Raw genomic sequence first — 12,259 nt, 5'->3', positions numbered from 1 at the left:
TTATTCTTTCATATTGCCTTCAAAATCTTCATTAAACACTGGCTAATCAGAGAACTAACGGATATTTACTGCCATCAAGCCAAGGTCCAGCCAAGAAGGTTGCAGTTATGGTGCCCCCATTTCTGGTGGATACCTGGGTCCCCATCACTCATGAGCCAGGTATGGCCCTCAACCTTCTGCCGTGATGGTTGAGGGTTGAGGGCTGTACCTGGCTCATGAGTCCAGGAAGGGAGTGAACATTCTGCTGCTGCCTAAAGTGTAGTAACTTCCAGCAGCCAACATGCCCTCCTTTGGTTCTGCCATCTACCCAGGCCAGAGGATGTAGACCCCAGAGTGGGAATTGGCCTTGGGAGATTTGTGCAAACATCAGTGGGGTCTCCTGACCCAGAGCTTCTGGGGATGCAGACATGCCCAGACCATCTGCAGCATCTGGAGACAGAGTCCAAAACATCCTGCTCACACTGACCCACTAAAACTAGCCACAAATAGCCCACTCTTAGATATGAGTTCCAAATCAGAGCATTTTAATGGAAAGTTTAATGGATAGTTTAGGTGATGGTGTCATTCATTGTGCTTGAAGTCCCAAGGCGAATTTCATTTCCTGCTCATTTCTGTAGAGTCCTTTGAAATGGCCCAGCTTGCCCTGGTGAATTTTTTTTTTTTATCACTCCTGGGCCCCAGCATAGTGGAGAGGGCAGGGTTGGTGGCACCCGTGCAGCCCATCACCACCCAATCTTATTCTCAGTTCCTTTGACAGTTGGGGCTTCTACAGTTCCTCAGAAGTGATGGAGGATTGTTCTACCTCGACCTATGCCTTCTCCTTTACTGGACACTCTCAATGTTGAGAATCATACCCAATTTGCAGGGTCCTCTTCGGTTCACAGCAAATGCCAGAGTATGCTCTTTCTCCCACTTTCACCCAGTCTGAACATCCAACCCTTTGGCCGTGCATTCAGTCATAAACTCACCCTTAACCTAAAATACCCTGACACTGAGTCTTCTCACCCTGCACATTCCTGGCCAGCCTCCTGGTGACTCAATGCCGCATGTCTGTCATTAGCTGTCCGTCTCAGCCACTGCCGTCCTCCTTGAATTGCAAGTATCTAGAGGACGGGGGCTGAATCCCTGCAGTGCTGTCTGCAATTCTCAGACCTGCCTTCATCACCTCTGGTAACTAACCTGACCTCTGGTTTGGGCTGCCTGTCTTTTTCGTGCTGATGAAAATGCATGCAAAGCACACCTAGCAAGGGGTGCAGACCTGTAAGTGGCCTTACTTTCCAGATTGTTCATGTGCCTTCTCAGCACCTAGCATTTCATTATTTCACCTCCACCTTGTTCCAGATGGGTTTAAGGCATCATCTTGGAACATGAATCGCCACAATAATGAGTGAGGACAAACTTTCATAGCTTTTGCAGAGCAGAGTGACTGGTCTATGACAAGCCTTTTTGCAGTTGTGCATTTTCATCTACATTCATCTTTCAGCTCAATCATCATTTTCCTTTTTTTTTTTTCAAGTCTCATGAGTCTCCAGATCATAGCAACTGCAACCATTTTTCTGTGGAAAGGGCTCTGCGAAGTTCCTAAGCATGGTCTTCTTTAAGCCTCGACATGACCCTGTGATACAGGTAGTGGATTCTGTTACATCCGTTGCAAAGATGAGAAGCTGAGAATTAGAGAGATTACAGAGGTCACAGAGAGCAAGTGGAGGGGAGCACGACTCTTTCTGCTGCATCTTTTGGCCCATCGCATCCTGCGCTGTCCAGGTGAGAGCACTCCACAGGTGAGGGGCATTTGAATGGAGGTGGCAGGGTTACCCTGCAGAGGTCAGAAAAGCTGAAAACCATCTCAGTCAGAAGTTCCAGGACTTGATGGAGTCAGGGAGCCAGAACAAATGCTCAGTCATCTCTAGGAGGAACGATGAGCTGGAATGCCAGTGAGGTCTGAGAGATGGTCTTCGGGGGAAGTTGCCTAGTCTTTGTATGGGACCTCCAGCTTTCACACAGCCTCAGGGAAGGATCTTATAAAAACTGCAAGCTAAGCACAGGCTTAGAAAGACATGTGGGCACTGGTAGTTGAGTGAGGAGAAATTCTCCACTTTGCTTCTCTGGGACTTGTTTTGAATGAGTAAATGGAAATTTGGCAATTTTAAGGCTAGTTTTCTAGGCTTCGTTAATATTTCTCATAAGTCAAATTCTCTGCCATGGTTATTGGGTTTAAGTGAAATTCTAAATTTCTTTTTTTCTTTCTTTCTTTTTTTTTTTTTTGAGTTGGAGTTCACTCTTGTTTCCCAGGCTGGAGTACAGTGGCACTATCTCGGTTCACTGCAACCTCCGCCTTTCAGGTTCAAGTGATTCTCCTGCCTCAGCCTCCCAAGTAGCTGGGATTGCAGGCCTGCCCCACTGCACCCAGCTAGTTTTTGTATTTTTAGTAGAGACGGGGTTTCATCATGTTGGCCAGGCTGGTCTTGAACTCCTGACCTCAGGCGATCCACCCACCTCGGTCCCCCAAAGTGCTGGGATTATAGGTGTGAACCACTGTGCCCAGCTGAAATTCTAAAATTCTAATGCCCACTGCTTTTCAAAGACCCGGATTAAATGGGACTCTTAAAAGAAATGGCTTTTTGTTGAGTATGCCCCCTGGAGAACCCGGGTTTCTGCAGTTTCCTTTTATCCTGTGAGAAAGATGCTAGTGATTCTTTACTTGTGAACAGGCGTGATGGAATCGCCTGTTTTAGTTACTGTAACAATGCTGTGTAGCAATTGTATTATTTGGAAATAATATACCATATAGAGTAACAATAATGTAATATCAAAGGACTCCTGTCTTGGTTTTAGATAACAGGAAAGCAGATTTTGTTTTCTTCTCTTAGTGGATGGTTTAAATTGCCATCAGCGAATCAGTGGTTAGTTGATCATTGCGGACTTTTGGGTCCACTTACTGATAATTACATGAAGTCAATTATTTTTAAAACTTCTTGATTTTTAAATCATGGCCTCTCATTTAGCCTTCCTAACTTTTTATGTGCGGGGAGGGAAGGGGTAGGCCAGCCAATGTGATATTACTGTCACAATATTACTGCCATTGAATGACAGAACTTTCGGGGTCTCAAAGGTATGTCATCCAAAAGTTAAACTCGGCTTTTCATTTGATAAAACACGTATTTCTATCCTAGGTTACTTTGCCAATAAAAGTAGCAAATGCGGTGGATAACCCGCCAAGGTACATACCAGGTTCCCTGACAAAGTCGCATTTCTGTGTTTTACAGAATTTCTACAGTGTACGATGCTGTGGCTTATTCAGAAATGTTGACGGGAAGATAAGAGAAAGGAGGAATGAACAAGAACAGGACTAGGTGCTTTTGTGGATGATAGCTTTCTATCCCCAGTGAAGATGGGTCCAGCCTCCTCCGGCCCTTTGTTTCCGATGTATTCATGTTGACTTCTATTCTCAGAGCCCGGCTGCCCCCTGCCAACTGTCTGTGACGGTGGAGGCCTGCCTTGGGAACACTCCGAAGCTTCCCAGTTCCTGTGTTTGTAATACCACAGTGCTCTGCCCGCAAAGCCCTGAATAGTGTCTTTGTAACAGCATGCAAGATATTTAAGATGTTAAGGGGCCACATTACCAAAGAATGCCTTTAAAAAGAGGAAAATTAAATGACCAATAAAGAAGGAATCCTCACAAGTTCCTATTGTATCTTATAAAAGGGAGCACTGATGTATTTAGGTCTAACTCCTCCAGGTCTTCAGGAAGTTGCCAAGCTCTCGCTCCACTCCTCCCCTTCAATGGGAGCCAAGGCTGAAATCTAAGTCCAAATTAATGAATCTGTTTCTAAGTTTGGGAAGGAGCAGCTAAACCACAGCTGTGAGTCTCGGGTCACTGGGGATTTCTATTTCAAATGCAGCCAGGATAGAATCTCTGAATTTATTTGATTTGGGAACAGGATTGATAATATCTGATTTGTAGATTAGCCCTGGAGGAGGAAATACTAATTTCAAATATCATTCATCTTCCTTTTTATCTAGTCTCTTCAAGCTGTAATGAAATTAACCGAGGACTGAGTCCAGCTTGTGGAAACCTCAGAGGAGTTTGCACATTGAACTGGCAAATTAATCTGTGAACAGCCCACAGTTCAGCATTTATTTAGTCAATATTCAGTGAATAATAAAGGTGGAAAGCACATTTTTTATTTGTCCATTTACTCATGGAAATATTTTCATTCAAGACTACACCTTGAGATTTATTTCTCATTTCAAAAATCATACATTTTCCACCTAATTGCAGTTTCTTTTTGCTCCGATGAAAACCTGAACTATTCAAGTAAATGTATTTACAAGTTAAACTTAGCAGACTTATTTGGAAGGAGAATTAGAGCAGGACTCAGGAGATAAGAAATATGTTTATTTCAATGGAGAAGTTTATCATGGAATGGTCCCAAAGAATTATGTAATTAATGTAATATGAGATACAAGAAACAGATATAAACTATTAAAATTCTGCATAAAACAGAATTTCAGAATCTGGAGATCATTAGGAAATTTCTGCCCTTTGAGTATATTATAAATGGGATGAAAGTATTACATATCATGCCTCCCCACATTCCTGTGAGGCCAATGGGTATTACCAATACATTTATTCGATAAATGGTGAGAATGTATAGTGTCATTTATTGGATGGAATTTGGACCCAGTCAACTGGGCTAGAATTCTGGCTCTATCACTTATTATCTGTGTGAACTTGAGCAGACCACGTGAATTCTCTGAGCATCGGTGTCTTATCTGTGTAGTAGGGAAAATAATAAATCAATGATAGGTAATTGCCCAGGTTTAAATGACATAATTGACTAGCACAGTGCTGGGATATAGAAAGCACTATATGAGGAATTCTTCCTGTTAAAATGATACACCATATTCTGTACTACACATTTGAAATAGTAAGACCAAGACGTCATTTTCAAGGAACTCATAGCAAGGAAGGAAACGTGTAAGCAATTAAAAATAAAAGCAGCATTAAAAATTTTGGCATACAAGTCCAAAAAAAAAAAAACAAAAAAAAAACCCTACAAAGTCAGGGAGAACGGTCTTAGAGAAGGTATATGGAGATGACAGAATTGAAGAGAAAGCCAGCCATGTGTGCACAGGAAGCAGTGCTTGCTTTTGGATTCACACATGTTGAGAAAACAGATCATTAATCAGTGAATATTTGACTCATAAAAATGACTGACTGAGTGAACAAACAAATGAATAAAAAACAAAAACAAAAATAAATGAATGGATTTGCAACCAGACAAGTGCTCAAGCAAAGGGGGCATTATTTTTAATTGCTTACATATTTCCTTACTTGCTATAATATGAGTTCCTTGAAAATGGTGTCTTGGTCTTACTATTTCAAATGCATAGTACAGAATATGGTGAATCATTTTAACAAGAAGAATTCCTTATGTAGTGCTTTCTGTATCCCAGCGCTGTGCTAGTCAATTATGTCATTTAAACCTCGGCAATCAGCCATCATTGATTTATTATTTTCCTTACTACACAGATAAGAAACTGAGGCTCAGAGAGTTCAAGTGATTTGCTCAAGCTCACACAGATAATAAGTGATAGTGTAGCAGGACAAGCCGCAGACAAAACCCCTGAGACACCGAGTTAAAGAAGGAAGGGCTTTATTTGGCCAGGAGCTTCGGCAAGACTCACGTCTCCAACAACCAAGCTCCCCGAGTGAGCAATTCTTGTCCCTTTTAAGGGCTTACAACGCTAAGGGGGTCCATGTGAGAGGGTTGTGATCGATTGAGCAAGCAGGGGGTACGTGACTGGGGGCCGCGTGCACCAGTAATCAGACCGGAACAGACCAGGACAGGGATTTTTACAATGCTTTTCCATACAATGTCTGGAATCTATAGATAACATAACTGGTTAGATCAGGGGTCGATCTTTAACCAGGTCCAGAGTGTGGCGCTGGGCTGTCTGCCTGTGGATTTCATTTCTGCCTTTTAGTTTTTACTTCTTCTTTCTTTGGAGGCAGAAATTGGCCATAAGACAACATGAGGGGTGATCTCCTCCCTTAATAGAGCCAGAATTCAAGCCCAGTTGACTGGGTCCAAATTTCATTCAATAAACACGACACTACACATTCTCACCACTTATCAAACAAATTAATGAATTGATAATCCATTAATTTAACCACTGAGGTTAATTTAACATTGAAGGTTAATTTAACAACCTTCAATCCATCCTAGATCCGATGTTTAGAGCTGGAAGAGACATTAGAGATCATCAGGCATAGCCAAAATTAAAAACTCCAAACAGTCTAAGATCAAAGAGTTTGTGGTTAGAACTAGAATCCTGGTCTGCTCAATCTGTCAATTCTCATACCATGTGGTCTCTCTGTAAGTTTCTCTACAATGAATGATCCCAATTGGAGAAGGAAGTTGCCGTGGGTCAGGAGGGTTAAAAAATAACAGGAAAAAAAAAAAAGAGCTCCAATGGGTGAAGGGCAAGATGTTCTGAAAGACAGAAGAGAAAGGACGCCTACAAAGAGACTCCCAGAGAGAGGGAGTCTCTAGGAACCCATTTTCTGAGATAACATGCGTCGTGAATCACTCATAATGCCCTGCTTCAGGGAATAGTAATCAGAGTGTTTCTCCCATGTTCTGTTCTTGGAAATGCATCTTGGAATAACTTACATTCAAGGACGGATAAAGAGGTTAAACCTTTAGGTTTTCATTCGAAAGAGGGACCCGGGTTCCCTACTCTGATGGCAAAGCTTGTTGTATACCCTGCGGCATGTTTCAAGAAGCCCTTTGAGTTCTTCTGGTTTATGAGTTATCTCCAAGATGGGAGGTAGAGCAGGGGCCCCAGGGCACAGGCTCACCCACACAGCAGAGCCAGAGCTCATCACAGCTGCCCTCCAGGCTGTTGGGTTTTGTTTGGATGCTGCAGTAATTTCTGGTGATGAACGAGAGTAAAGACTGCCCTCTGGAGCAGCTGTTTTACTGCCCTTCTAGGAGAATGGGCTCTGGACTTTTCGGTTTCCCAGACTAGTATAATCTTCCAAAGACAGTGAAGTCTGACCGGGTTGCCAAACCTGTATTTTGCCAACAAGGACATTATAAAGAAAACCAAATAGATACAACTATTACCTCATATATGTCATTAGAATTTCATAAGACATTTAACATTTCACGTGAAAAAAGAGGGAAGAAAGTTAAATTTGGAAAAATAAGACAATGCTCATGACTGTATTTAGCTTTATAGAAAACTCTCTACATTGTCATTATTTTTCTCACCTCAACATGAACCAATAAAGATTTTGGCAAGGATCAGTCATGATTCCCCAAACAGTTTTTGCATCTGATCTCAGGACCCAAAATTTAGATGTAAGAAGGATCTTGTATTTTCTCAGCCTGACTGTCAATAGTACCAAGTCGCAGCCAGCAACAACTGTTCACAATGGAAGGACGCCATCATTCCTTCAGACAGACGAGTCTCTCTTCTTTCTTTTCCTGCTTCCCTAAAAACACTCTGTGTGTTCACAGTATTGCCAAACTTTGGACCCACGTCATCCTGCTCTCCTACTGAGATGTTCTGTTGGCCTCCAGCTGAGGCAGGACAAGTCATGAAGGCGGTCTTGGGCTGTAACAGCTCCCAGGACCCCCACTTGTAAGTGCTAAGCCAACGCTGAATCTTAGCTGTTCTGCACACTCTTCCCACATTAGTTCCCAAATGTGCAGTTGGCACAAGAATCCCAACAGCCAGTGCAACTGGCTTTCATCAGCAGGTTCACAGCTGTGGGGTTCCTGTTGCCGTCTGCATGTGGTTTTGGAGCGTGACGTGAGCCTGCATAGAGACACATCCATGCTTTCTGTTGTTTCCTTGTGAAGGCAAAGGGAGACCTATGAAATGAAACTCTCTCTACTGTCTTATTCACCTGTAATTATTTTTTCTTAATTCTTTGTGACTTACCTAAATTGCATCCTTCACTTTTTACTGGGTTTCTTGATTGGAGGGATATTGATGTTGGGAGAAAAGTGCCTTTTGACAATCTACTGAGCTGCAGCCTTCAGAGACCAAGATCCCAGGATGCTCGCCTCCTGTGGAGGAATTGCTCAGCTCTGTGTGTGTGGCCTTTGTTTGCTTTCAGCTCACAGAACACTCGTGTTTGCGTAGGTACAGTAGAAGGTGACAGTGATTAGAAATGCATTTTTGAGAGGCAATTACACATGAACAGGGCTTGGATCAGTGACACTATGTCTGTGCTCTTTAGCTTGAATGACACAATTAGGTGCTTTTTTGTTTGGTTTTGAAGAACCCATTCAAGAACATACTGGAAACGTGTGAGCAAGTGGATTTGTTGAAATATACGTATTTTTCAGTCTTTGATTCTTTGAGGCAGGCATAGGGTGGAGGCCATAAACCACTCAACGTATCAACAAATGTCTACCCTTGTCTTGCACTGTGTCAGGGCATTGTCAGGAGATGGGTAGGTAGTCGCATGGTCACTCCTGACTTGGGAAGGGCCGGACCAGGAATGAGCCTCTGTCACAACCACAAACCCACTGCAGCTGTGTCCACGGCTTCTCCCAGACAGCCCTGCTGCATGGCCAAGAAGGCAAACGCAGTGGGCCCTTCTTAGAATGAGAGAAAACTACACTTCTAGGCTGTGCCTGGGTTCATGAAAACAAAATAGTGTCTCTGACTTCTGTGATATGTCTCAGGGCATTCAGTTAGTCCTTCTTTTTTTTTACTCAATATGTATTTATCCAGCACCTACTATTTACTGAGTGTTGGGGACACAAAGATCAAAGGCAGCCGCTGTCTTTAAGTCAAGTCGGAAGATGAGAACAAATGACATAATCTTGTAATACTCAACAGAAATAGCATGTAGGGTACCAAGAAGTCATCAACTGGGACTTGGTGAGGTTTGAATGATGAAAATACACCAGAAAGGGGAAGAATGTGTGTGTGCGCATCTATGTGTATGTGGGTGAGCCTGCATGTGTGTGTATGCATGTGCATGTGTGTGCATGTATGTGTTTGTGGGTGAGCATGCCTGCATGTGTGTGTATGCATGTGCATGTGTGTGCATGTATGTGTTTGTGGGTGAGCATGCCTGCATGTGTGTGTATGCATGTGCATGTGTGTGCATGTATGTGTTTGTGGGTGAGCATGCCTGCATGTGTGTGTATGCATGTGCATGCGTGTGCATGTATGTGTTTGTGGGTGAGCATGCCTGCATGTGTGTGTATGCATGTGCATGTGTGTGCATGTATGTGTTTGTGGGTGAGCATGCCTGCATGTGTGTGCATGCACATGCACAAGCATACATGTGTGTGGACAGGCATGTGTGTACATATATGTGTGAGTGTACATGCACATGCATGTCTGCATATGTGTGCATGTGTGCAGACATGTGAGCATGCATGTGTGTGTTTATGCATGTATTAGTGTGTTTGCACTTGTGTATTTTTGCACACATGTATTCTTAGTTTGCCTTTCTTCCTTTTTAACTGCATTTATACGAATCGTGGTTTGCTTTGTGGGGAGTTTTGTTGTCAGGCTGCATCACCCTCTGCCCTGACAGAGATCTGAGCCCCTCCCAAAGACACCGTTTTCTGCCAACCTCTCAACTGAGAGTTACTTCCCACATAACACGCTGTACATTCCACAGGAACTGGAGGTGGCGTGGCGTCATCCTTGCTCTTTCTGGACCCTTATGTGTCTTTCATTCATAAAATAAACAAGCAAAGCAAAAGATAAGCCCCCCAGCATCTTGGAAGCACATGCCCCCAGATTGTTCCCAGTGTGGCCTCTCTGTGTTGAAGTTATCTGTTGTTCTCCAGGCAGTGCCAGAGTTCCGCTACCATATCCCTGTCTTTCTCTGCACCAATACTCTGACCCCCATTCCTGGTGAGTTTGCCATCCAGGTAAACGGTCAGTGAGCCCCTATATCTGTTGCCTTAATTCTCTCATCTCCTGTAGAAGCTCTTCTCCTCCCACTTCGGCTGTCCACTTTCACGACCATTTCCTTGAACTTTGTATGACCAATAACCACACTGCCTACAACATTTAATTAAAGCATCCCATTCTCGAACTCAACCTTTTATCTTTCCAGCTCCCTTTGCTGATACTTCAGCACCAATAAGACTTCGTCTAAACCCAGGCCTCCAATTCATTTTTTCTCCCCAGCTTTCAGTGTCCCTCCCTCCCTGTATCTCCTGTTCCCCTCCGCACCCAGCTTCGATTTCATGGACCATTACTATTGCGACTCCCTTGAATACCTCCTCAGTGCCCTCGTCCCTCTATTTCTCCATTACACTCTCTAAATAAACCCAGTTTTAATTAAATCCAACTCTATTAGCTGTGTGTCCATACCAGGCCAGTTGAACGTGGCCTGGGAAAAATGATCTAATTGTGCTGTTGGTGGTGGGAGGAGTGTCTCACTTTAAATTTCTTATCATGAATGCCAAGTGAATCTTCAGCACTGCCTGGCAATACTAGCACACCTCTCAGCTCAACTCACCTTGTCTTCCAAATGTCCATTCCATACTGCTTCCTCTCCTTAAGTGCCCAATAGTGCTGTCTGTCGTTCTCAGTCTCAGCGGAGGACTTCACATCTTTTCTCTGAAAAAATAGAAATAATATATAGGAAAATTCCTCATGTTTTCATCATAAATCTGCCTATCTGTAATAATGCACTGAGAGCTGGTTTTAAAACCCACACTTAAAATCCAAGCAGTCACTCCGGCCCAAATGTTGGTAGCTGTCCTTAATCCCTCTCTTCCTCTCATAATTCCCGTTCCCCCAGCAGACTGAGATCAGAAAATACTCACACTCCCAAAATCCGCTTTGAAGCCCGCTAAGTCCCACTTTCCATACCACACCCAAACCCAGTATCTTTGTGTCTCGTCTGAGCCATTGCTATAAACTCTTGACTTAGGTGGCATTAAATTTACCTACTATCAACTCCAATAAGCCAGTGGCTTAAATTATTCTGTGTGAAGTTGGTCCTTCACACAGAATAATTCCAGAGGTGGCACATTCCACACTGGTGTAGAGAGTCTGATGGTTATCAGAGACCCAGGCTTCTGTCACCTTCCTGCTCTGCCATCCTACAGTCAGCTAATTGCCCCTGATCCCTGTGTCTCTCTGGTCATCACTGGACTCTCCTGACCAAGCCAGGAGGCACAAGGAAGGCAAATAGGATTCATGCCACATGCTTGTCTTCCTTGCCAGCGAAGTTCTCAGAAATCCAGAGCAACTTGTGATTACATCCCTTCTGCAACTCTTATCTGAAGAAGGGCAAGTAAATAGTTTCTGAGATAGCTATCTGGCCTTCCAGGAAAGTCATTATAAACTTCCTTGCTCATCTGCAGTGCTTGCTGAGCCCATGCCTGGTCTCACTGTTTCTGTGATCTCCACCCCAGTCCATCTCCACACAGCAGGCGGCGCGATTTTAAACTGTAAATCAGAACACATTACTCTCATGTTTAAATTGTTAAGTAGCTTCCCATCACCCTTAAAATCAAAGGTTTTTACCATGTCCTTCACGGTTCTTCATGATCAGGTTCCCAAATCAGCTCTGCTCATCCTCTCTCAGGCTCCTTCATGCTGCTCCTCCCCAGCCACATTATTTTCTAAACATATCAAGCTCATGGCCACGTCTGATATCTTTGCACTTGCTGATTTTTCTTTTTTTATTTTTTTGGAGACAGAGTCTTGCTCTGTCACCCAGGCTGGAGTACAGTGGCACAATCTCGGCTCACTGCAACCTCCGCCTCCTGGGTTCAAGCAATTCTCTGCCTCAGCCTCCCAAGTAGCTGGGACTATAGTCGCCTGCCACCAGGACTGGCTAAATTTTGTATTTTTAGTAGAGACGGGGTTTCACCATCTTGGCCAGGTTGGTCTTGAACTCCTGACCTCGTGATCTACCCGCCTTGGCCTCCCAAAGTGCTAGGATTACAGGCGTGAGCCACTGCACCCGGCCTTAATGTTTTTTTTTTTTTAATCAATGTTGACCAGGTTGGTCTCGAACATGTAGCCTCGCCTCCCCGAGTGTCAGGGCAACCGGCCTGAGCCACCACAACTCCAACTTGCTGATTTTTCTACCAAGAACCCCGGCCGCCGGATGTTGCCATTTTCTTCCTCCTCTCTTCAGTCATATTCCTGCTAATCTCTTACCTGCTCTAATCTCCCTTACCGTGACCACCCTGTAATTCACATCCTCTTCTCCATCGTTCCATAGCCCAGCCTCACGGAGGTCCTC

General features: G+C 43.8%; 1 long non-coding RNA gene across 1 annotated transcript; it reads left to right on the top strand.

Moving 5' to 3' along the window:
• The first annotated feature begins 1,516 nt into the window (after positions 1–1,516).
• Positions 1,517–4,180, top strand: LOC144340706 (uncharacterized). The gene is made up of 2 exons (XR_013416976.1): positions 1,517–1,764; positions 3,267–4,180. It is a non-coding gene; the product is annotated as an uncharacterized LOC144340706 (long non-coding RNA).
• Positions 4,181–12,259: the final 8,079 nt, after the last annotated feature.

The sequence above is a fragment of the Macaca mulatta genome, chromosome 4 (assembly GCF_049350105.2).
Source record: "Macaca mulatta isolate MMU2019108-1 chromosome 4, T2T-MMU8v2.0, whole genome shotgun sequence".
Classification (NCBI taxonomy): Eukaryota; Metazoa; Chordata; class Mammalia; order Primates; family Cercopithecidae; genus Macaca; species Macaca mulatta.
The sequence above is the reverse complement of the archived record's forward strand: the minus strand, read 5'-3'. Positions and strand labels throughout refer to the sequence as shown.